This window comes from Pinus tabuliformis, chromosome 5_1 (assembly GCF_031772625.1).
Source record: "Pinus tabuliformis cultivar Carrire ecotype Pingquan chromosome 5_1, CPIR1, whole genome shotgun sequence".
Classification (NCBI taxonomy): domain Eukaryota; kingdom Viridiplantae; phylum Streptophyta; class Pinopsida; order Pinales; family Pinaceae; genus Pinus; species Pinus tabuliformis.
Genome location: NC_142305.1, coordinates 117138381 through 117163631, shown reverse-complemented (window position 1 = coordinate 117163631; position 25251 = coordinate 117138381). Strand labels below are relative to the sequence as shown.

General features: G+C 41.3%; 1 pseudogene; it reads left to right on the top strand.

Annotated features, from left to right (window-relative positions):
• The first annotated feature begins 1347 nt into the window (after positions 1-1347).
• The window catches only part of LOC149163699 (serine hydroxymethyltransferase, mitochondrial pseudogene), an 89578-nt pseudogene continuing 65674 nt past the window's right edge, over positions 1348-25251 (top strand).

The following is a 25251-nucleotide window of genomic DNA, read 5'->3' as shown; positions in this document are numbered from 1 at the left end:
TGCTTCTGGTAGGTCTGGTGCGACCGAAGGGAATTGGCTATCCTCTGGCAGCTCCCATGCTACCAGCATAATCGATAGTAAGAGCCACGTGTATGGGAACGTCTTACTGAGCTCCTATGCTTCGCGACAGTTCACAAGGAACTTACCATGTAGATAGTCCACCCAATTGGACTGAACACCTTTGGTGCACTGGGCTGCTAGGGTGACGACAAGCACCTGCACCTCATCGGCACGACACTTCCTCATCACCTTCCCTACTAAAATTTGCGTAGATACCTTTACAGCAGGTGTTATCACTGAAAAGTCTGTTGCCAAAAAAAATTTAGCCTAGCTTAAAGTCAGGGTGTTTTCGCAGCGCATAAATCCGTTAGCAGTTTCGCAGCGCCATCTGTTTTAGTGATTTCGTAGCGAAAACACTGACCTTGCACTGGCTGCGCTGCGAAATTGGGAAATGACAGATATTTAAAGTGAATTGATGGAAACACTGCAGGAAACGAGGTTTGTCAAGCTGTTATATGTGGGCTTGTACTCCATTGAAGGGGAACATTCCAGTGGTAATTTTGCTTTGCGCTCACAGCTGTTGTGGCAGGTTCTCATGATCACCAACGAAGGTCCATCAAAACTCTGTTTCATACTCAAGTCTCAAAACTGTGGTCCTTTTTGAAATCAATGCTCGATCAGAATCGGTTATGAGAAGGCTTCTGTTCGTCGACTTATTCCAAGTTATCATTGCCTTGTGTCAGTTGAAGGGTTTTACGAGTGGAAAAAGGATGGAGCGAAGAAGCAACCATTCTATATACATTTTCAAGATAAATGAACAAAGGATTTCCACTGTTAATGACATGTTCGCGTACAGAGAAGGATTTTAATGAATGTTTGACTCAGTGGAAGGAATCTGGGCTGCAGTTTGATGCTTATCATATATCTCAGCTGTCACATCCTCTACTAAAAGCATCAAAAAAGGGGAAGCATTGTTTTCATTTCATCGGTTGTTGGTGTTGTAGCTACTCTCTGGTACCATATATGCAGCCAGCAAAGGAGCAATGAGCCAACTCACAAAAAATCTTGCATGTGAGTGGACAAGTGACAACATACGTGTTAACTGTGTGACACATGGCAAGTTTCTGAAGGAGGAATATTCTTTACATTTACTATTTTGACTACACGTTCCTCTAAGGCGTTGGCGTGGCTTCATGATTGAATGCCTGTTATATTGGGGACAGAGGGCATTTGATATTTGGAGTTGCAGGGGTGCAAAGCATGGCTATGGAAATGGCGACCATGCGAAAAATCTCCAGTTCACCCTTGTTTAGGTCCGGATCGGCTATGCTATAAAGAGCTCTGTAATCTACTGTTGCTCTTTCCAACGAGGCCGACTACTCTCGTCTCGAAAAACAAAAGTCCCATGTCACTTGTCCAAAGCAGCTGAATGCTCCACTGGAGGAGGTCGATCCCGAGATTGCGAATATCATAGAACTTGAAAAAATCGATAATGGAAGGGTATTGAACTTATCCCTTCAGAGAACTTTACTTCATTATCAGTCATGCAGGCTGTAGGATCAGTCATGACCAATAAATACAGTGAAGGCTATCCTGGTGCAAGATACTATGGAGGAAATGAATTCATTGACATGGCAGAGTCGTTATGTCAGAAAAGAGCATTGGAAGCATTTGGTTTGGATCCAGATAAATGGGGAGTTAATGTACAACCCTTGTCAGGCTCTCCGGCTAATTTTCAAGTTTACACTGCTTTGTTGAAGCCCCATGATCGTATCATGGCACTTGATCTTCCACATGGTGGTCATCTGTCTCATGGTTACCAGACCGATACTAAAAAGATCTCAGCAGTTTCAATTTTTTTGAAACAATGCCTTATAGATTGGATGAATCTACAGGCTATATTGATTATGTCCAGCTGGAGAAAAGTGCAGTCCTATTCAGGCCTAAACTTATGATTGCTGGTGCTAGTGCTTATGCACGCCATTATGACTATGCTCAGATGCGCAAGGTTTGTGACAAGCAAAAAGCTGTGTTGTTGGCGGACATGGCACACATAAGTGGACTTGTTGCAGCTGGTGTAGTTCCATCTCCTTTTGAGTTTGCAGATGTAGTGACCACTACTACACACAAGTCACTCCGTGGTCCTCGTGGTGCAATGATATTTTATAGAAAGGGCATCAAAGAAATTAACAAGCAGGGGCAAGAGGTTAAGTATGATTATGAGAAAAAGATTAATGCAGCTGTGTTTCCTGGTCTTCAAGGTGGTCCTCACAATCATACCATAACTGGCTTAGCTGTTGCTCTTAAACAGGCAACTACCTCAGAGTATAAAGCATATCAAGGGCAGGTTCTCAGTAATTGTGCTCATTTTGCTAAGTGTCTAAGTGAAAAAGGTTATGAACTTGTTTATAAGGTTCTGATATTAAAAGTTCGGCAAAGGATCAAAGATGTATTTAGAATGGCAATCTGGACGTCAGCTGAAGAAGACAATGCTTTTTCTTTACCAAGTTTTAGTGCCTACCCTCAGCTATATGTTACCAGCATTGGTTTGGCAATACCACAAGTTCAGCATGCAATTCAAGTTGTTGATAAAGTAAGAGGGATGGAGTGGCCTCCTGATGTGTTACAAGTCTCATTGGATGCCACTGTTGGAAAAAGTGCAGCCATAAGCACAGTGTTAGCAGAAACCAGTGAGGAAGACTGTGCTTTTAAATCACACAGCAGTTTCGTAGCGCGCTACGAAACTGCTGTAGGTGATGTTTTCAATGCAAAATAAACAGTTTGACCGGGAATGTTAGAAGAGAGACACCTGTACATCAACGCAGACTACAACTCATCTGGAGACATGGTATGGTATTTGGTAGCAGCGTTCAATACTTTGAGTTATTAAAGATTTGGGAACATGCTGCTACACTTTCGGAGAATGTTGGGAGACAGAGACCGTTAAAATAGAGCACATCTTTTGGTCAATTAATGAGCCATCAGCGCTTTCAAGCATCCAAAGTCAGCGTTCCTTGCATCTGTAGCTCAACATGTCTCAGCCACAACAGAAATTGTACAGCTGTCAAGGATCCAAGGAGAATCATGCATACGAGGAGATGGAGTTGGATTTGAAATATAATTGGGATTCTATGTATTTACAGCCCAACACTTCATGTATTTAATTAGTTGGTTTAGAAATAGATAAGGGTAATTAATGGTAGATCATCGAGTTCTCCCTTCATGCTTGTTGAGGAGACTCAAGATAGTGATAGTTTTGGGTTTTCCTATATATGGTGAAAACTAGGATGTAATAGGGGTTGGAGATTTTATACAAAAACAGAGTTTATTTGGGCTAATGGAAAGACTTATTACATTAATAGTAAAATAGTGGTTGTTTCTTCTCAAGATTCTCAATGGATTATTTTGTTCAAATATGATGGTGGTTTATTCTCTTAATGTTCTTTTACAGCCTTGCTATAGCATAATCACTCAGAATTCATTTTTAATGCTCTGACTTCCTGTATGTTTAGCAAGCTGTGGTTTATGTGAAGTATGTTTGAACATCTAATGCAAAGAGCCTTGACTTCCATGAAATGACTGTGCTTTTGTTTATTAAATGTGTGAGACTCCATAGCCCAATGAAGACCAATTTGATATGTGTCCAACCAGCTTTGTTTTTATGAATGTGTGAAGAGTTAGCCATCTGTTGTTGTGAATGATTTTTATCAAAAGTTTGTGAGAGAGCCCTCTCTGACTAAGGAGGCTAATCCTTAGTCTAAAGTCTGGTTGAAAGAGTTACATGAAATCTTGCTTGGCTGCAGCCCTTAGTACTGATTTTGTGATAACAGTAGGGTCACAGATGTTGGATATGGCATATCCACGTGGCTTCTTTACCAACTTAAACTTCTCTTTCATGGCCTCCGCGAGGGCCTACTCACCACCTTTTTCGCCAAATATCATGGCCATATTTTCTCCTGTGTAAGGCAATCACGTTATCCTATGGATCAATTTGTCAGTGATAGGTATTGGCTCCTCTAGCCATAGACACCCATTATGCACCAAGCATAACAACTGCTTGATGACCAATACTATAACCGACATGCAGTTGTAGTGTGGCACCCAAAGAAAGTTGAGAAACCCTGCCTTGTCTACTCCTCTGAGCCACTTCCGCAACTCCAATGTGGTCATTCCAGTGGTTGTATTGATAATACGACACATCAGCTGCTCGGTCACCAGATGTGGGAACTTCTCGTGGCTGGCCAAGTCCCAGTCTTCAAGTTTTAATAGAGGAAACCACCCCATGCACGGTCCTTCAAAAAAAATTTCATCCAGCAGTAGGGGTTTGCAATGGGACCTTTCTCTCATCGATATCTTTTGGAACCTTGGTCTTGCCCTTGTGTGGAGGGACATACTCAAGCAACTAAGTGATATGGTCAGTACCTTGGGCTTCAACTTCCTCCAGCCAACTTGCGCGATTTCTCCTTGGGTAGCGCAACTCCATTCACGCTACCACGAACCCTATGACACTTCCTTGCTTCGAATAATCCTCCAATTGCATGTAGAAATTTCTCTATAGATCAGCTAGCTCTGATACCATGTAGAAATTCTGTAAATTCTCTACAAATCTCGCTCTAAGACCATGTAGAAAATCTGACTGTAGATTAACACGATAATGCAATATAACCAAAGAAAAATACTATAATCTACTTCTACTATCAATTTGCGGAAGCTAAAAGATTGAGCAAGATCGAGCTGAACACATATAACCAAAATAAGAATCAATGCACATGAAACACAAAAACTACTTAGGGGAAAGCCTCAGCTAAAAACCCCACTATTTGTTTTATCATATAAGGTGGAAATACATCAGAATTATACAAAGCCTTAGCTCTCACAGCTAGCCAACTCTCAGTACAATCCTCCTAGATGCTCACAGGTAATCAAAGCTTCTCACAAGCCTTCCCCTCTACCCTCCAAGCTCCTATTTCCTTGCGCAGTTCCTTTGGGATGATTCTCCTTCACCCAGTGGAGCACTCCTCTCGCACGCTGCTCTAACACACTGTCAGAATTGCGCAATCCTCAAGGAACCTTACCTTGACTGCATGCATGAGTTTCCTTTATAGGAAAACGCATGCAACTGATAGTACATTGTCCTTAACATTTAGCTCAACTGGGTCTTTCTCAGAATAAACATGCATGAGTTTCTGATGAGGGAATATTTAGTTATCTGGAGTACACTGGTTGAGTGCATGCATGCATAAACTGACTGATAACTCACAGTTAGTTCCTAAAATATTTTGGAACTAATTTAACTGGACTTAACTCAGTAAACTAAGCTAACTAATTACAACTCAAATATAACTCAATCTTATCTCCTTAATTAAGGGATAATCTCCTTAATTTAAGGGATAAATCTTGCATGCCTTTAGAAAGAATTCTAACTTGAATTTCTCCAACTAATTAATCCATAATGAATTAATTAATTATTTCCAAGCAGCTAGTGTGACTAAATTCGATTTTAATTCAAGGACAAATTAAAATTGGAATTTCTGGGTTCTATTTTTATCATTTCTTGTTGCTATTTTCAACACTCCCTCTCAACAAGAAAGAAACTCAACTTGATCCTGATCGTGAACCTTTGGAATGCTATGCATGCAACACTTCTCTATAGTGTTGTTGATCCAGCCACTCCAGAAACAAAAAAAACATCCAACCTAAATCAGTATGATGCATCTGTCATCAAAGTCTTTGACTGCTATTGCCTCTGTCAACTGAAAAATTTGCGCTTCAGCTAACTCTGCCTTTCTGCACTGTAGTCAATCCTTCTCTGTGATCTTTAGTATTTGACTGCTCTAGCCTCTGTCACTTTTATCTCTAACTGCATCAATCTGACTCGCTACTATGCACTTTGGGCTCCCGTAACAAGGTACGATCCATGAGATAAAACCTCTCAATGGACCCTACCCAATTTTAGCCTTCTTGAGACTATCACTTCACATCGCCCCACCTCACACCTGGAGGTATGGCTACATGTGATCCCTTTGCCCACTTCTCCAATTGTGGCTCCTCCACAATTTTCTGAGACTTCTTCTGGGACTGCATGTTGAGAGGTAATTTACTCTCCCTATCAACCACCAAGTCTCTAACATTTTCCTTGCTCCTCAAGGCTTTGCATGCATCTTGAACCTCAAGAGCATACAGGTTCTTAACTCGTGAATTGATTTGTTTCACCTGTCTCGTGGTGATGTGTCTAAGGAAAACCTTTCCCTTACTAAAGACAACATCGTACACTTTGTCCTCCAACATCGTGACCGATATCAAGCTCTTATTCAGTCCAGGCACATACTTCACATATGTCAAGGTGATAGGAGCTCCATGCTCCCTATGAAAAGCAACCGTGCCCACTCCTGAAACACTATACCTTTCTTTGTCACCCATCTCTATGCACATCTTGAGGTCTTTCTCCTCCAAGGAATTGAATAAACTTTTATCACCAGTCATGTGGAATGAGGCTCCACTATCAAGATACCAACCATAACCCATCATCGATGACACCATGCATGCGATGAGGGTAAAGTCCATTTTGAACTGAGAGGCTAATGCCTCACCTTCCGATCCTTTCGAGGATCCCTTCTTGGACTACTTTGATGGGAAATTAATCGCATAATGTCCCATCTCGTGAAAATTAAAGCATCTCACTTTAGACTTGTCACCCTTCTTCCCTCCATGAAAAGAATTCGATTTGGAATGGGAAGTCTTCCCATTCCCTTTCCTTGCCTTACTTTCTAAGGCCAGTTTTTCTTCATCATCATCCTTGGATGAAGAACCATCTCATGTGCTCCTCCTGATCTCCTCCTGCATGAGATCCGACCACAGGCGTTCCCAATCCGGCAGTTTCTCCCTTCCATTCACAAAGTCCTGGTAGCTATTCTAGCTCTTTGGAAGGCTAAGGAGAGCGAGGCTCACCATATCATCATCGGAAGTAGTTATTCCCACACTTCCAAGCTCATATCTACAGGTGGTGAGCTTGTTCAGATATGTGGAAATAGTATCGCCGTTCTCCATCTTGATTCTTCGATGCTTATGCTTGAGTGCCAATTTCCTCTGGTCACTACTGTTCTGGTAGGGGTCCTTCAATGTCTTCCACATTGAATATGGAGTATCCTTCCCATGGAGACTTGAGACAATATGGTCTTGGAATCCCTCAAGGATGATCCATCTCACCTTCGCCACACACTTCTTCCACTCAACCAACTCTTGTGCATTAGTTGAACCTGGCTTTGGGATTTCTTGATCAATGAATTCCTTCAAGCCATTGTCTTCTAATACAGCTTCCATGCGATCTTTCTATGCTATGTAATTCGAGCTACCTTCTAAGGCATACTCGAGTCTCAAGCCATAGAAAGCCATTGGCCAACCTTGAAGTATGATAAGAATTCGATTTGCACCTGCAACCCCAAACTTCAAACTTCGAATTCTCTTCTCTGTATACTCTTAACAACTCCGATAAACTTGCTCCGATAAACCTAGCTCTGATACCATTTAGAAATTTCTCTATAGATCAACTAGCTCTGATACCATGTAGAAATTCTATAAATTCTCTACAAATATCGCTCTAAGACCATGTAGAAAATATGACTATAAATTAACCCGATAATGCAATATAACCAAAGAAAAATACTATAATCTAATTCTACTATCAATTTGCGGAAGCTAAAAGATTGAGCAAGATCGAGCTGAACACATATAAATAGAAGAAGAATCAATGCACATGAAACACAGAAAATACTTAGGGGAAAGCCTCAACTAAAAACCCCACTATCTGTATTATCATACAAGGTGGAAATACATCAGAATTATACAAATCCTTAGCTCTCACAGCTAGTCAGCTCTCAGTACAATCCTCTTGGAAGCTCACAGGAAATCAAAGCTTCTCACAAGCCTTCTCCTCTACCCTCCAAGCTCCTATTTCCTTGCGTAGTTCCTCTAGGATGATTCTCCTTCACCTAGTGGAACACTGCTCTCACACACTGCTCTAACACACTGTCAGAACTACGCAATCCTCAAGGAACCTTACCTTGACTGCATGCATGAGTTTCCTTTATAGGAAAACACATGCAACTGATAGTACACTATCCTTGACATTTAGCTCAACTGGGTCTTTCTCATAATAGACATGCATGAGTTTCTGATGAGGGAATCTTCAGTTATCTGGAGTACACTGGTTGAGTGCATGCATGCATCAACTGACTGATAACTCACAATTAGTTCCTCAAATAGTTTGGAACTAATTTAACTAGACTTAACTCAGTAAACTAGGCTAACTAATTACAACTCAAATATAACTCAATCTTGTCTCCTTAATTAAGGGATAATCTCCTTAATTTAAGGGATGACTCTTGCATGACTTCAGAAAGAATTCTAACTTGAATTTCTACAACTAATTAATCCATAATGAATTAATTAATTATTTCCAAGAAGCTAGTGAGACTAAATTTGATTTTAATTCACAATTTTAATTCAAGGACAAATTAAAATTGGAATTTCTGGATTCTATTTTTATCATTTCTTGTTGCTATTTTCAACATCGGATAGCTCCCCAACCTGGGCAATGTATTTTATAGTCCCGTGCCTCCTTTCAACTACCTGGAGTGCTAAGACTGTGCTACCTGCATATAGTCACATGGTTGGACCACCGGTGTATGGATTGAATCGACTGCCATTCACCTTTCCTGGGAAGGTATCTTCATTCAATTTGACCAGCTGAACTGCTCCTTCGTCGATAATCTCCTTGATGATATAGGGCCATAACCATTGCATTCTGAACTTCCCTGAAAATTTGTCAAACTTACTGTCATATAACAAAACCAGGTCATTTACCTTAAAGGTGCGTAGCTTAATGTATCAATCACGCCATGCTTTTTCATGATGCTTTTGGACCTGTTGGTGAAATCCAACTAGAAATATTTCTTCCTCAAGCTCAGCCAGTTGTGCAAGCTTCTCTTCCAGGGCTCCGTGATCCGTCATACTCATGAGTGCCGCTATGTGCAGACTAGGCACAATGTTATCAATGGGCATTACTGCTTCAACACCATAAACAAGCCTAAAGGGTGTTTGTCCAGTCAACTTCTTGCATGTTGTCCAATAGGTCCATAGTACTGCGAGTATGCGTAGGTCCCAATCACTTCGCTAAGCATTGAAAACCTTGGTCAACATGTTCTCTAGAACTTTATTGAATGCTTCCACTATCCCGTTAGCCTATGAGTGATAAGGTGTGCTCTTCTGGTGATATACTTGAAATTCCCTCATCAGCACGCTAATCGTCTTATTCAGAAAGTGCGTATTGCGATCACTCATCAAAATCTTTGGACACCCAAATTGTGTCAATACATAGTGTTGGCTTGATGGGGCTTGACCTAGGTTCGGAGTTAATTAGGCAAACAAATCCCTATACTACTGGCCCTTTCGGCAACAACCCATGGAGTGTGAACTGAGGTCTCACTCGAAGTAGTATGGGGGGATGCTGGAACCAAGTTTCCGCACCTTTGAGATGTATGAGGGGTCATTTTAGTCCAACTGTGAATGCCTTTGTGTAGGGCACTTCGTGCACTTTCCTGGCCTACAAGGCCTTCACGCTTTGTTATACTCGCCTTCACGCAACCCTAATCAGGCGCTGAGGTGATTTTGCGCTGCTAAGGTAGCGATCTGCACTTTTTTCCTAAGTTACAATGCGGATCTTACTTGTCTTCTTATAACTGTTAAATAACTTCACGTAAAAAGATGCTTATCTTATATTCGCTTATTCAACACATTCATATAAGTTCTCACATCAAATAAATAGTAAACTTGCAATTCATACCTAATATACTTCAATGCATAAAACATGAAAAAGACACGTAGAATGATAAGGAACTTCTCTTTATTATTTTCTCCAATGGTTATAGATTCGAATCACCCTGCGCACTCTGCTGCAGGGTCCGCGCACTCAGCTATGGACTACTAGGCCTCTGGGCACTCAGTTGCAGAGCCTTCTCCTACTCTACGACCCAAAACACGACTTTACACTTTCACCAAGACTCAATTCATCATCATCAGATCTTACATGGATTGATCTCCATTTACGATAAGAGCCTCACTCTATTTATATAATCCCATGGTCCGCGGGGCATGGGTAAACTCTCAAGCTAACATTACATTACAAAAGTAAGGGCGGACAACCCTATGACTCAGTTAGAACTTCGCGCTCCATGCCCACAACTCGCGGAGTCTTTACATCAGACTCAGTCAAAACTTGGGCTTTAAGCCCCAAAACTTGCCTTAGGGGATCCCATGCCCAACACATACTCAAAGAGGAACTTCGCAGTAGTCACCCCTGTGCAATCCTTCATAGGTTGTGCCTCCACCCATCGAGTCAAATACTCTATCGCGGTGATAATGTACCTCGCTCCCGTCTTCTTTCCTTGGGGATGAATGGGTCCCACAAAGTCTATCACCCATTTCTCAAAGGGTTGTAACGTCATATATGGATTCAGAGGCAGTTCATCCCTCCGCGATGGCCTGCCAGTCCTTTGACACACATCATAGGCTTTGCAGTATGCTTTTGAATCCTGATGGAGGGTTTGCCACCACAACCCTGCGCATAGAATATTCTGCACGGTCACTCTCCCTGCATAATGTCCTCCTGTGGTGCCCCCATGGGAATCTACGAGGATACTTCTCCTTTCAAACTCTGGTACATATCGTCGCAATATCTCATCAGACCCATTTTGTATAGATGCCTTGCAATGATAGAAAAATCTACCGTGTGTACTACTAACTCCTCCTTCTATTGGACAGTGTATCCTTTTGGGGCAGTTCCCGTTGTTAGGAAGTGTATGATATTTTCAAAATGACCATCCACGACGCACACTACAAATAGCTGCGTGTCAGGCAATCCGTCCTCCAAATTAGTGGGTTCTTCCCCTGTTTCGATGCACGACAGATGGTTTGGTCCCGCATTTAGTCGTCTAGGCTTCACAATAACTTCAAAATCATACTCTTGGAGAAATAACAACCATTTGCAGATTCTCCCTCCTAACATAGGCTTATTGACTAGGTATTTCAGTGCGAAATGATATGTATACATCTTAAAATGGCCTCCCAACAACTAGTGCCTAAACTTCTAGAGCATGTATACCATGGCTAACCGTTCGCCCTCGGTGATGGAATATTTCTTCTCTGCCTTGGGTAACCTTCTACTTGTGAATGTTATAGGATGGTCCAAGTCTCCTCTATCAGCCTGCATTAGTACTGCTCCCAACGCTACACACGATGTGTCGACATGTACATGAAACTCCTTCTTCCAATCCGAGAAGACTAGAATCGACACGGTGACCATCTTTTATTTCAATACATCCAAGCTTCCCATACAGTCCTCATTCTAGCAAAATGTGACATCCTTCTTTAGTAATTTCTCCATAGGTGCGGTGATCTGGGCATAGCCTTTGATAAAAATTTTGTAATATCTTGTATGACGTAGGGTAGCGCGCAACTGTTTAACACCCCTTAACGCTTCTAAGTTAAGTATCACTACTATCTTCGTAGGATCTACCATTAGTCCCTGTCTACAAACCACATGACCCAGCAGGGTTCCAAAAGGAACACAAAACAGGAACTTCTTCAGATTGAGCGTGATCTGGTATCTTCAACGGGTATCTAGCATCAGGCGCAAAATTTCCACATGGCGTTTCACTAGCCCAAACACAGTCCAGTCATCAAAGTACACTTCCAGGAACTTATGAATGAATTCCTTGAACGTAGAAATGACTATGCTTGAGAAAATCATAGGTGAATTCTTCAATCTGAATGGCATTACAGTGTACTGAAAACACCCCCACTCAGTGACGAAGGTTGTCTTGCTCCTATCCTCCGACGTGATTTTGATCTGATGGTACCTAGAGAATCCATCAATGAAGGAATATGCTTCCTGGCCACCTACATTGTCCAACACTTCATCAGTGAACGGAGTCAGGAAAGGATCATGTACACAAGCATCATTCAACTTCCTGAGATCCACTCATATCCTTATTTCATCCTTCTGCTTCTTCTCCTGTACCACCATTGGGCTTACCCAATCAGATTCCTATACAGGCTCAATGATGCCTGCCACAAGCATCTTGTCTAGCTCTAAGCAGACCTTCTCCTTATACTTCGGATTGAGATGGTAAGGTCTTTGCTTAACCAGCTTCACGTTGGGCTTCAACATTATCTTCATAGCACCTAGGTATCCGATTATCCCTTTTAGATCCGTAAACTTGGTAGGGAACAAATCCTGGTATTCATAGAGCAATTCAACGACCTTATCCACCATTGCATCGTCCCAGTAATCTCCAATCTTCATGAATTTGGGCTCTGCCTCCGTACCAATATTTACTTGTTTCATTTTCAGTGGCGTGGTTATATAAGGATTCTCAATCCGCGGTCCTTCAATCTCGCAGTGACCTTTTGTTTCAGGGATGTTAATCTTTTGCGGATCCTCATCCTCTTCTTCAGTGGTACATTATAGCATTCCAGTGCGTGACTCAACTGAGTAGTCCAATCGGGTTGAATCGAGTCCAAGGGATCCTACAGTATCCTAAATATTTCCACTTTCACCTCTTGTAGCACCTCATCAATACAGTCAAACCTATCTTCAAAGCTGAATGTCATTATGAATCCTTCGTGCAGAATATCCCATTCACCTGTACCATGGAAAAGCTCTGCTTCTACATACCAGTTCATCGAGATGACATCTAGGGTGTGATAGAACAAGTGCACCCATTCAGTTTGGGGCTTCTCTCCATAAACCTGAGCCCATTTGGCTAAGTGCATGTGTAGATCATCCTGCCCATCATATTTTTTCGTGATTCGTACCTTCAGCTTCCCAAAGCGTGTTCTCATCATCCTTCTACACTCGCGCCAATCATCAAAGCTACCCTTGTGCGTACCCCACTATCTTGCGGGCGTAGCACGTAGTGCCCAGTCCAACGCCTAGAAGCGCTGCTTTTCTGGTACCTCCCTCTCAAATACATCCAAAACGATATCTACATAATTCAGGCCATCATAAGTGGGCTGATATCTTACCTCTGACGACACAGAGTGTAGCGACCTGGTCATCATGTTACAACTTAGCGTGGTTACTTCATGTAACCGATTCTACCAGCACTCTAATTCTTCATCAGAGTCTGAGGTGCAGGAACTCTTGCAATCCCATGTAATTCTTCCATCCGCTGTTGGATTCACCCAATCTTGGTGTCGCGCTATTATCTTATAGATACAGTCGAGATCGTCATTGCTCTCATAATTGTGGACTGGCTCAGTATAGCGAGATCCTTCAACATGATCTAGGGGTACAATTACACGGAGCGATTTCTTCTCAAATATCATCTTTCTCTTCTTTAGGTTGATTACCCCGTTCATATCAGTAGCCCAGTCAATGCTAAGGAGCGTAGGGTAGGGGTTGCTGTCATCCACAATTTCTATTACTTCAAAGTCAGCGAGCATGCTCGCGCCTTCAATATCTATAGTCACCCCTTACAGCCACCCCATGGAGATGATCTTTTGCTGATTCGCCATCCTTAGCTAAATCAGAGACCACTACAACGTGGGTCTCCCCATCCATTCCCAAGTCTGCTTCAGTAGGACGTTCGTGTTTGACCCTAGGTCAAAAATTACTTGATCCATTTTGTACTCTCCTATCTATGGATCCAGCCTCATCTCTTGTCCGGTTCTTGTTTTAAGATTACCAATCTTTCGTACCATGTGCGGTTCACCCAGAGTGTTTCCGGTGCATCTATTTATAAGCTCATGTAATCCCTTCACAGCGTTGCTATCGCGTAGTAACTTCATGTAGGTCTCTAGGAAGGTAGTAAGCATAGAAGGGTGCATCTCTTGATTAGGCTTATCCATGCTCCCTAAGGTGGAGGCCTTAGCAAAGCTCTTCTTCGCTTCCATGAATGTTTCGCGTGCGCACTCCAAATCAAATTCAACCTCCTTCGCCAGAGCTTTGGGAACCCATGTGTTGTCTTTGGGTTGTTTCCCCTTGTCATCTCTTGTTATGATTCCACTTCGAAGCACTATATTCACATTCGGATCCTCTTCGCGAGGATCAGACCTTATCGTCTGCAAGTTCTAAGTCGGCTGAGGTGGTAACTCCCCTTTGTCACGCATCCTCGCTATCAGCGTAGGACAATATTCCCTTTGATGATCGAACAGAGTGCAATATTTGCATGACAGACATGTTGGGTGATCCAAATGGATCCAAGAATGCCCTCTAATTCTTCATGAATCTTTTAAAAATCATGCCTAAGGTAAAAAAATCCCTTAAAATATCAAAATTATCATAAGATGGACACCCTTAGCAGGGTGGAGAAACATTATCGGGAGGCCCAAAACTCGTGAAATCGTGAAAAAATAGAGTAATTGCAAGCAGAACAAGTGATGCACAGTAGTCGTCCGATCTAGCCGATCAATGGTCCAGATTGGATTGGCAATCACAATCGACAGTGACCTTTGGTAGAGATCGGCGAGATCCACATAAGAGTTATGATTGCGAACAATGATATCGGCGCTTCAATACAATATTAAATCAGAGCCGTCAGATCTGGCCGATCAATGGCCCAGATCTGATCGGCGGATCGCTATCAGTGGAGACCATAGGTGGGATATCAGTTCTTTGTATACACATATTGCGACAACGATTGGTGGAGTGAATTGGGACCGTCGATCAAGCGCGTAGATCAATGGCCTGTATTAGATCGGCGGATCGCTATCGGGGGATTATAGGAGTGCTTTATAATGGCCCGAGGGTTATTGCGATGAGCGATTGCGATATATCACATCGCCGCATCGCATCGGAACTATGCAGTGGGGCGGGGCCAATACTCATAAGGGCATCAATATTATGGATCTGATAATCTAATAGGCAGGATTGCATATATGTTGAAGTCTAGAAAACTATGTTTTTCTTTGTAAATCGCATTTCCGTGAAAAAAAGAAAAACCAAAGGGAAAAGTGCCGATGCGATGTTGTGGACCCGAAAGGGTTTATCAATGATATTAAAAAATATTTCAAGTTCAGAATGCGGGGATTTACAACATTTTAGTGTAGTTTCATATTAAACGAAATACATAGAGTAGGAGCCCTTCCAATATTTGATTGCCGATCTATGAACGGACCGGATAGAGAAATGAAACATATTTAAGGACTTTTAAAGTCTGATATATGAGTTTTTGGTGGATTTATCCATTTCAAATACATTTTCCTGTGTTTTAATAGAGTGCAGATGTCTTAAGAATTTCAGAGACTCGGGCACTCTGGTGTTATGGATAGGTGGCCACCTCCCCTCCATATGTTAAACAATGATTGAGAAACGCTGGCAGGGGGATTCTAAGCGTTCAGAGGCTAGGGAGATTGAGAGCTGAGGATGTGAAATGAACAGGCAGCACAGTGGCTTTAAAAGCCACAGACAGAGAGAAAACAGGCAGGCAGTGTTGCAAGCAAATGCGAGACAGAGTTTAGAGCAGATTGAGAGCTATGTGGGAGTCTATGTACTCGGAGGAAGCTTGAGGGATTCAAGTGAAGCTCTTGTTATTGTAATCTGTTTGTGTGTGAGGCTCAAATTGAGCTCACTATTGTAAACAAAACTATGCTTGAAGACATAATAGAGAGGCCACCACTGAAGGCTGGACCAGGAGATGTAGCCCAAGAGTATTGGGTGAACTCCTTATTAAATTTGCTGTGTCATGTGTTATCTATTATGTTTGTTTACTTCTTCATAGTCTATGCATTTCACAATCTTATCAATCCATTGCATATAATGACATAGACTAATCCATGTACATATGTCTATAATACCTTATTAATTGTCTTAGATCTCATTTCATATCAAGTGGTATCAGAGCTTTAGGTTGCTAAGGTTAGACAGGCTTGTGCTGGACTGTTTGTGAATGATAACTAGATCAAAGCTTAAATTAGGAAAAGGAGAATTGGTTGAATCTAACCCAGGAATTGGTAGAGTCTATCCTAAAGTAAAATGACAGAGGAAATTCCCTTGGAATCAGACTCTCAGTTCATGGACAGCTTCATGACCATGAGAGCCATGGTAGAGGAAATGTACCAAGAATTTAAGAAAGGTCGAAGTGAAGATTCTTCCACTTCCAAACAAGACAAAGGAATAGAAGAATCTCTTATAGATGGCCATTCTGAAGGCAAAGGGAAAGAAGAAAAGCTTCCCACACCTCCTGATAGCCCTGAAAATAAAAATAAGAAAGAATCTTTGATTAAATTACATGTTAAATTTGATTTTCCAATATATGATGGAGAGTTAAATGCAGAGAAGCTGGATAACTAGATTAGGTAGATTGATGTGTATTGTAGGGTGTAGAGCATTGACTCAGATAGAAGTAAGATTCAGCTGGCCAGCCTACGCCTTGGAGGAACTACCTTGGTATGGTGGGAAGGCAGAACACAAGATGACTTTAAGAAGAATGGTAAAATTCTTTCTGTCTGGAGTGAATTTGTTTCTGCAATTAGAAAATAATTCTATCCACTAGCTTATACGCAACAAGCTATGATGAGTTGGCAAACTCTTCGCCAATTAAAAGGGCAAAGTGTACAAAGTTACACCCAAGAGTTTAGAAAGAGAGCTTTGAATCTAGGAATTTCCTTAGACTCACCTGAAACTTTGTTGAAGGATATAGGTGGTCTACACAGTTATTTGAGACATACCATTCTCATGTTTAACCCTACTAGCATAGATGAGGTATCTGTTCAGGCTACACATCTAGAGGCTAGAGGCAAGAATGTGAACCCAGAGATTGGGGGATCTCAAAACCCACTGCAAGCAAAAACAAGGAAAAGAGGAAGCAGAATTGGAAAGAGAGGAAGGAAAATACTATACAAAAGGCCAAAAATTCATGCACTCACTGCAAGAAGGATGGACATGATGATGAACATTGTTGGTCTTTGCGTCCGGAACTAAAACCCAAGAAGTTCGATGGCAAGAAGAAGAAGACTGCTGCAACCATACAAAAAGATTTGGGGTTAGACTCAGGTGATGAAACAACAATTGCAGCCACATGTATAAAAGGTAAAAATTCTGAAGCATCTACTAGTAATTCTGCCCAAACTATTGATAGTGAAGAAAATGAGAGAAGAAGACATGAGCTTTTTCATATTAGAGTTATTTCCAAGCATCAAAAGATTGATACTTTGTTTGATAGTGGCTCACAAGTAAATTTAATTTCTGAAGCAATTGTAAAGAAATTGGGACTGCTAACCACACCTCACAAGAAGCCATATCCATTAGGTTGGGTATGTGATAAAGCAAAACTACAAGTGACTAGACAATGTAAACTTAGGTTTTCTTTTGGGTCAGCATTTGTGGATGAGGTTGAGTTAGATATTGTTCCCTTGGATATATGTGGGATTGTTTTAGGAAGTCCTTACTTGTATGATAGAAAAGCCATATTCTATAGAGCTGAAAATAAGTATCAACTCGTTAAATATGGAATCGAATATATTGTAAGAGCTCATAAACTCAAGAATAATTATACTCTCATAAACTCAAGGCAGATGAAAATAATTGTAAATTCATGCAAGCAATTTTTACTGATGGTTGTAAAGGAAAAGAAACCTGAAAAAACCAATATATTTGAGGGTTGTGATGCTAAACAGCAAGCTGATTTAGAAAAGGTTGTTTCCGAATATGATATATTATTTCAAGAACCTAAAGGTCTGCCAACAAAATATTAATTTGCAGCAAGATGCTCCATTGCCTAACATCAGAATGTACAGGTTATTCGCTTTTGAGAATGTAGAAATCAAGAAGTAGGTACAGGAGCTACTTGAGAAAGGGTTCATAAGACCAAGCACATCACCATGCAGATCTCCAATCGTGTTGGTGAGAAAGAAGGATGGTTCGTGGAGGATGTGCTTTGATTATCGAGCACTGGATAAAATAACGATCAAGAATCGTTATCCCCTTCCTCGCATAGATGATCTATTGGATCAGCTGAAAGAGGCTATTTACTTTTCCAAGTTGGACCTACGTAGTGGTTACCATCAGGTCAGAGTAGCAGAGCAAGATGCATGGAAGACTACTTTCAAAACAAAGCAAGGGCTGTATGAATGGCTAGTTATGCCTTTTGGCTTAACTAATGCTCCTGCCACTTTCATGAGAGTAATGAATGATGTACTCAGGCCTTTTATTGATGATTTTGTGATTGTATATTTGGATGACATTCTTATATTCAGTAAAACATGGGAAGAACATTTAAAGCATGTGAAGCAGACTTTAGATGTTTTGAAAAAGGAAAATATTTGTGTTAAATTATCAAAATGTGAATTTGGTAAAACATCTTTGAATTATTTGGGTCATATTGTAGGGGGTGGTGAATTGAAGATAGATCCCTCTAAGGTTGCAGTCATTGTAAACTAGCCTAAACCCAAGTCTGCTACAAAAGTTAGAAGCTTCCTAGGGGCAGCACAATATTGGAGAAAGTTTATTGCTAACTTTTCCTTAATTGCAACTCCCTTACATGCTTTGACAGGATTGAACAAGGTGTTTCAGTGGGGAGGCAAACAACAGAAAGCCTTCGACACCTTGAAAGAAAAAATTAGTACAACACCAGTACTAGCATTGCCAAATCTTCAACAACCATTTGAGATCGAAATAGATGCTAATGATTATGCCATGGGAGCAGCGTTGATGCCACATGGTAAATCCATATGCTACCATTCTGATACTTTTAATACTGCAGTAGTTAATTATCCTACATATGATAAAGAATTGTATGCATTAGTTGAGAGTGTGAAAAAGTGGAAACATTACTTAATGGGAAAAGAAACAGTTATACATACTGATCATCAACCACTTCAATATTTACACTCACAAACTAAGTTGCAACAATCAAGACACTATAGGTGGATGGGTTTCCTACAACAGTTTCATTTAGTCATCAGATATAAAAAGGGCATACACAATAAAGTTGCAGATATGTTGTCTAGACCAATTATAAATGCATCTACTATACTTAAGCATAATTCAGTAATGCATGAAAGCTACATTGAACAATATGCTCAAGATATAGACTTTAAAGATGTATATGCAGCTTTAAGTAATGGAAAAAAGGTAGAAGAATTGGATTACTATGTTAAGGACCGACTCTTGTATCATTTGGGAAAGCTATGCATTCCACAAATAGAGAGAATTAATATAATTAGGGAAGCACATACTTCTCTGATATCAGGTCATTTTGGTGTAAGAAAGACAATTGCACAACTACAAAGATATTGCTATTGGCCAAGAATGCATGAAATAGTTTCTAGATATGTAAGAGGGTGTACCATGTGTGCTAAAAGTAAGCCCAGCAATAGAAAACTAGGCTTGTACACTCCACTACTAGTACCTTCCCATCCTTGGGGAAGTGTTTCCATGGACTTTGTTGGAGGACTACCCAAATCTAGAAATGGTCATGATATTTGTATGTTATTGTGGACAGGTTCAACAAAATGTGTATTTTAATACCTTGTAATAAGCAGATTACAGTTGAACAAACAACGAAATTGTTCTTTCAACATGTCTGGGTGCATTTTGGGTTACCCAATTCCATAATATCTGATCGATACTCCTGATTTGTTGGGGAGTTTTGGTCAAGTCTGTGGGAATTAATGGGCACCAAACTAAAGAAAAGAACAAATTTTCATCCACAAACAGATGGCAAAACAGAGGTATTCAACAGAACAGTGATCCAGTTGCTCAGGGGTTATTGCAGCAAGCATCCCAAGCTTTGGGATGAACATTTATGTTATGTGCAACATGCTTACAACCGTGCTAAACATTCTTCTACATAGAGATCTCCTTTTGAGACTTGTTTTCTTTTTATACCAAGGTCTCCTTTGCATTTTGTCTTTGAAAAAGTTATAGCAGTTGCTAGGCACAGTGATGTGGATAAAGCAACTAGATTTGTTGAACAGATCTAAGAGATTCACTAGGTAGTGTAGGAACAACTAAAAAAGAGCCAAGCCAAATACAAGGCAAGGCATGATAAACACCGGGTGGAGCACATCTTCCAAGTTGGTGATCAAGTATGGCTATATATTAGCAAGGACAGAATGCAAGGTGAAGGAAAGAAGCTGAAGCCAATAAGGAATGGGCCTTTTAAGGTACTTGAGAAAATTGGTGAGAATGCTTTCCACCTTGATCTGCCAGCATACATGCACATCTATTCAGTTGTAAATACAGAAAATTTAAGACTGTTTGCACCTTCATTAATTGAAGATCCTAAAGAGAAAAGTCAATTTCCTTCCATTGATGATCTATTCCCTGAATACCTCAATGAGCTGCAAGAAGATATAGTTCTGGATAGGAAGGTGAGGACAACGCGTAGAGGAGATATTGAGTACCTAAGGATTGGACTCAAAGGTTCAAAACCTAGTAATGCAAAATGGATAGAGATTGGACAAGTGAGGCAACAATATCCTCACTTGATTGATGCTTGAAACCCAAATTTTGGTGGTCCAAAAGCCTTTTCAGTGGGAAGGCGTGATCCAAATGGATCAAAGAACGCCCTCTAAGTCTTCATGAATCTTTTAAAAATCATGCCCAAGGTTAAAAAATACCTTAAAAGATCAAAATTATCATAGGAGGGACACCCTTAGCAGGGCGGAGAAACACTATCGGGAGGCCCAAAACCCGTGAAATCGTGAAAAAAACAGAGTAATTGCAAGAGGAAAAAGAGATGCACAGTAGCCGTCCGATCTGGCCAATCAACGATCCAGATTGGATTGGAAATTGTAATCGGCGGTGACCTTCAGCAGAGATCGGCGAGGTCCACATAATAGTTGCGACGGCGAACAACGATATCGGCGCTTTAATACAATATTAAATCATAGCTGTCGGATCTGGTCGATCAACAACCCAGATCCGATCGGCGGATCGCTATTGGTGGAGACCATAGGCGGGATATTGGTGCTTTGTATGCACATATTGTGATAGAGATTGGTGGAGTGATTCAGGACCGTCGATCAAGTGCGCAGATCGATGACCCGTATTGGATCGGCGGATCGCTATCGGGGGAGTATAGGAGCACTTTCTAATGGCCCAAGGGTTATTGTGATGAGAAATTGCGATATATCACATCGCCGCATCGCATCGGAACTATGTAGTGGGGTGGGGCCGATACCCATTAGGGCATCAATATTACGGACCCGATAATCTAATAGGCGGGATTGCATATATGTTGAAGTCTGGAAAACTATGTTTTCTTTTGTAAATCACATTTCTGCGAACAAACGAAAAGCAAAGGGAAAAGCGTTGATGCGATGTTGTGGACCCGAAAGGGTTTATCAAAAACATTAAACAATATTTCAAGTCTGGAATGTCGGTATTTACAGCATCTTAGTGTAGTTTCATATTAAACGAAATACATAGAGGCAGAGCCCTTCCGATATGCGATTGCCGATCTATGAACGGACCCGATAGAGAAATGAAACATATTTAAGGACTTTTAAAGTCTGATATATGAGTTTTTGGTGGATTTCTCCATTTCAAATACATTTCCCTGTGTTTTAATAGAGCACGGTTGTCTTAAGAATTTCAGAGACCCGGGCACTCTGGCATTATGGATAGGTGGCCACCTCCCCTCCATACGTTAAACAATGATTGAGAAACGTTGGCAGGGGGATTCTAAGCATTTAGAGGCCAGGGAGACTGAGAGCCAAGGATGTGAAATGAACAGGTAGTGCAGTGGCTTTAAAAGCCATAGAGAGAGAGAAAATAGGAAAGCAGTGTTGCAAGCAAATGCGAGACAAAGTTTAGAGAAAATTGAGAGCTGTGTGGGAGTCTGTGTACTCGGAGGAAGCTTGAGGGATTCAAGTGAAGATATTTTTATTGTAATATGTTTGTGTGTGAGACTCAAATTGAGCTCACTATTGTAAACAAAACTCTGCTTGAAGACATAATAGAGAGGCCACCACTGAAGGCTGGACCAGGAGATATAGCCCAGGAGTATTGGGTGAACTCCTTATTAAATTTGTTGTGTCATGTGTTATCTATTATGTTTGTCTACTTCTTCATAGTTTATGCATTTCACAATATTATCGATCTATTACATATAATGACATAGACTAATCCATGCACATAAGTCTGTAATACCTTATTAATTGTCTTAGATCTCATTTCAGATCATTGGGTTAGTGCAATTGTGGGCATAATCTCCTGGTCCTCCGCAATTGTAACAGATTAGCCATCCCTGGCCTCTGCCAGGTCCTCCTCTTCCTCGGCCTCGTCCGCGCCCCTGAAAGCCTGTTCACGCCATCCCTGTGCTTTGGTCAGGGGGCCGTGTTTCTCCCTAACCTATAGGTGGGAGTTTTATCCATCATCAATTCATCGCTTCTGCAATTACGCTCATCATGCCTTACTGACCTACAAAAGTTGCAAAACATTTGTTGTGGTGTCTATACAAACTTTTGCAACAAATGACAGTTATCCGTGGCATGTTTTCCTGCTACCTGACATATAGCACACCACAATGCAAGCCCCACGCTCGGTCGTGCTTGAGCTTCCAACCTCAAAGGAATCAGTGCTCCTCCCGCAATATAGTTCGCAAAGATCGAGAAATGGTCTTTATCATGCCCTTGACCCTTGCATTTTAGGCACCATACCTCTTCATGCACCTGTGGTCGAATGGTTCTATCCTGCTTCAAAACTTGCATCTCCAGGCAAAGATTTTTCAATTGTGCATGGATCTACTGAACCCCCATATTCAAATCTTGCATTGGTGTTTGATGCAGTCTCATTGCAATCTCCAATGCCTCTGCCTAAGTCGTTATCTTCTGTTGTGACAACGCAACCCTTAGGTGTGGTAGGAGTGAAGCCACGAACCATTCGCGGTGCTGTCCATCTGTCAAGTTCATATTAGCTTCACAGATTTTGCATTTCAATCTAAGATCTAGTTCCCAAGGTGTCTCTCCTGGTTGCATTGCAATTTCCTTGAACCCGTTAATTGACTGTGCTTCAGATTTAGGCCTATTGAATTCTTTGTTCAATGCGGTCTAGATGTCTTCCATTCCAGTGTTTGGGTTATCATTAGAGTACTTGATGTACCAGGTTAGGACGCGATTCTGAACAACACTAACCAGTGTTGCCTTCTTCATGTGATCATCCATAACACCTTGAGCTTCCCATACAGCTTTCACGATGAACCAGAATTGGTCTGCGTCCTCATTTCTCAAGCCTTTGAACAAAGGAAACTTCACTAAATTTTCCATGCTGAACTGCGGTGGAGGTGGAGGTGGTACAGGTGAAGTCGCAGGCGATGGTGGTGAAGTTGGAGGTGGCAGTCGCAGGAATCCTTGTCTTATTAACTGAATAGCACTTCGCGGAGAAGCCTGCACTACTCCCTCTTCGTCACCTCGTGGAGGTGAAATTAGTGGACTATATTCAGGACCCTTTCTTCCTTCGTTCTTGTAAGTTTTTCTGCTTCACGTACCTACGAACATAAAGGAAGTTGCATAAATCGTTTTTCAAACAATAACATTTTAATCCATGTATTCAAAGAGTTCAAATACTTACCTTGTTGACCTTTGAAAAAGTGCCGCTCCGCCTCACTGTAGCTGACTAAGGTATTGACCGTGACTTTAGTCACAAATCCTCCTATGATGTGATCGAGCTAATGATCGACAACACAGACGATCTTATCCTCAGATGCTTCCAATCTCTGTACTATCTCTGGGGTCCAAACAATAGGACCATCAAATCTCCACCTTCCTTGGCTATCTGCTAGCTTCGCGATCCACTCGTATAGCTCAACTGGAGAGGAATAGAAAAAGATCTCGTGGATCTTTGTATATAGATACCTGTCCAGCCATTGTTCCTTTCTCAGTTGTAGGTTTCTCTTCTCTTGCGTCGTGAATTCGTGGATCTTCCTATACAACCAGTCTCCGATCTCTTTCTTAGTTGGATTCTAGTGATACGACATCACATATATCTTATGCAGATTCTAGTCTTGGCAACAAAACCATTTTTTGGCTTGGTGGGGCCTGACCCAGGTTCAACATTAGTTAGGCAAACAAATCCCTACACTACTGGCCCTTTCGGTATCAGCTCGCGGAGCGCGGACCAAAGTCTCACCTGAAGTAGTATGGGGGGATGCTGGAACCAAATTTCCACACCCTGAAATGTTTGTGATGTCGGTTTATTCCTTCTATTCATGCTTTCGCGTAGGTCACTTAGTTCTAGGGCTTTGCCAGACTATCCCTTTATTCCACCCTTCAGTACCTCCGCGAAAATGTACGATTGACCTTTGCGCAACCCTAACTTGTGGCTCAGGTACTTTCACGTTGCTAGGGCAGCATATTGTGTAGATTCCCAAACTAGTTTAAGTGTCTTACTTATCTTATTAAACAATCACAGTTAGTGCTGCGTAAACATATATACTTATTTGCGTTCATTTATCCAATGTAGTTACATACATTCGCACATCATATAACATTATAAATGAAATTCATACACAATATGACAAGATGCATTAACTGGAAATAAAGACACAGAATTTGCAAAATAATCTCTTTATTGATTTCAAGTTATTACAGATTCTATCCGCCCTACACACACAGCTGCCGGGGTCTGCGCACTCAGTTGTGGACTTCTAACCTAGGCCTCTGCGCACTCAGCTGCAGAGCCTCTACCTACGCTACGACCCGAAACTTAGACTTCCTCCTTCAAAACTATGACTATCTATCGCTCCTTAGAGCTTACTTACTTAGCTCTTTTTATACAATCCCATGGTCCGCAGACCATGGGTAGATCTCTACAATTGACTTTACTTTACAAAAAAAAGGGCGGACAACCCTTTATGACTCATGACACCTTCGCACTCCGCTACCACAAAATGCAGAGACTTTACAACTTTATTACAAAATTCGACCCAAAAAATGGGCTTTTAGCCCCAGAATTGTCCTTGGGGGATCCAGTTCCCAATAATTCCCACTCGACCACAACAACAAATGGTTGCACAAACCCCTACACATCCTCTTGGGGGTAATGAAGGGCAATAATATTATGGTCCTAATAACAATGCACCTGTACTCATGTTACATTCTCAAATTGATTTTGACCATAAGAGAGAAATCTATGACCTTTCTAAATCAAGTTCTGTTTCTAAGGACTCAACCATCCCTATAGCTTCGACTGGACCACCTAAGGGTGTTGTTTGAAAGTCAACACAAAATCTCAATGCGCAGGTTTCC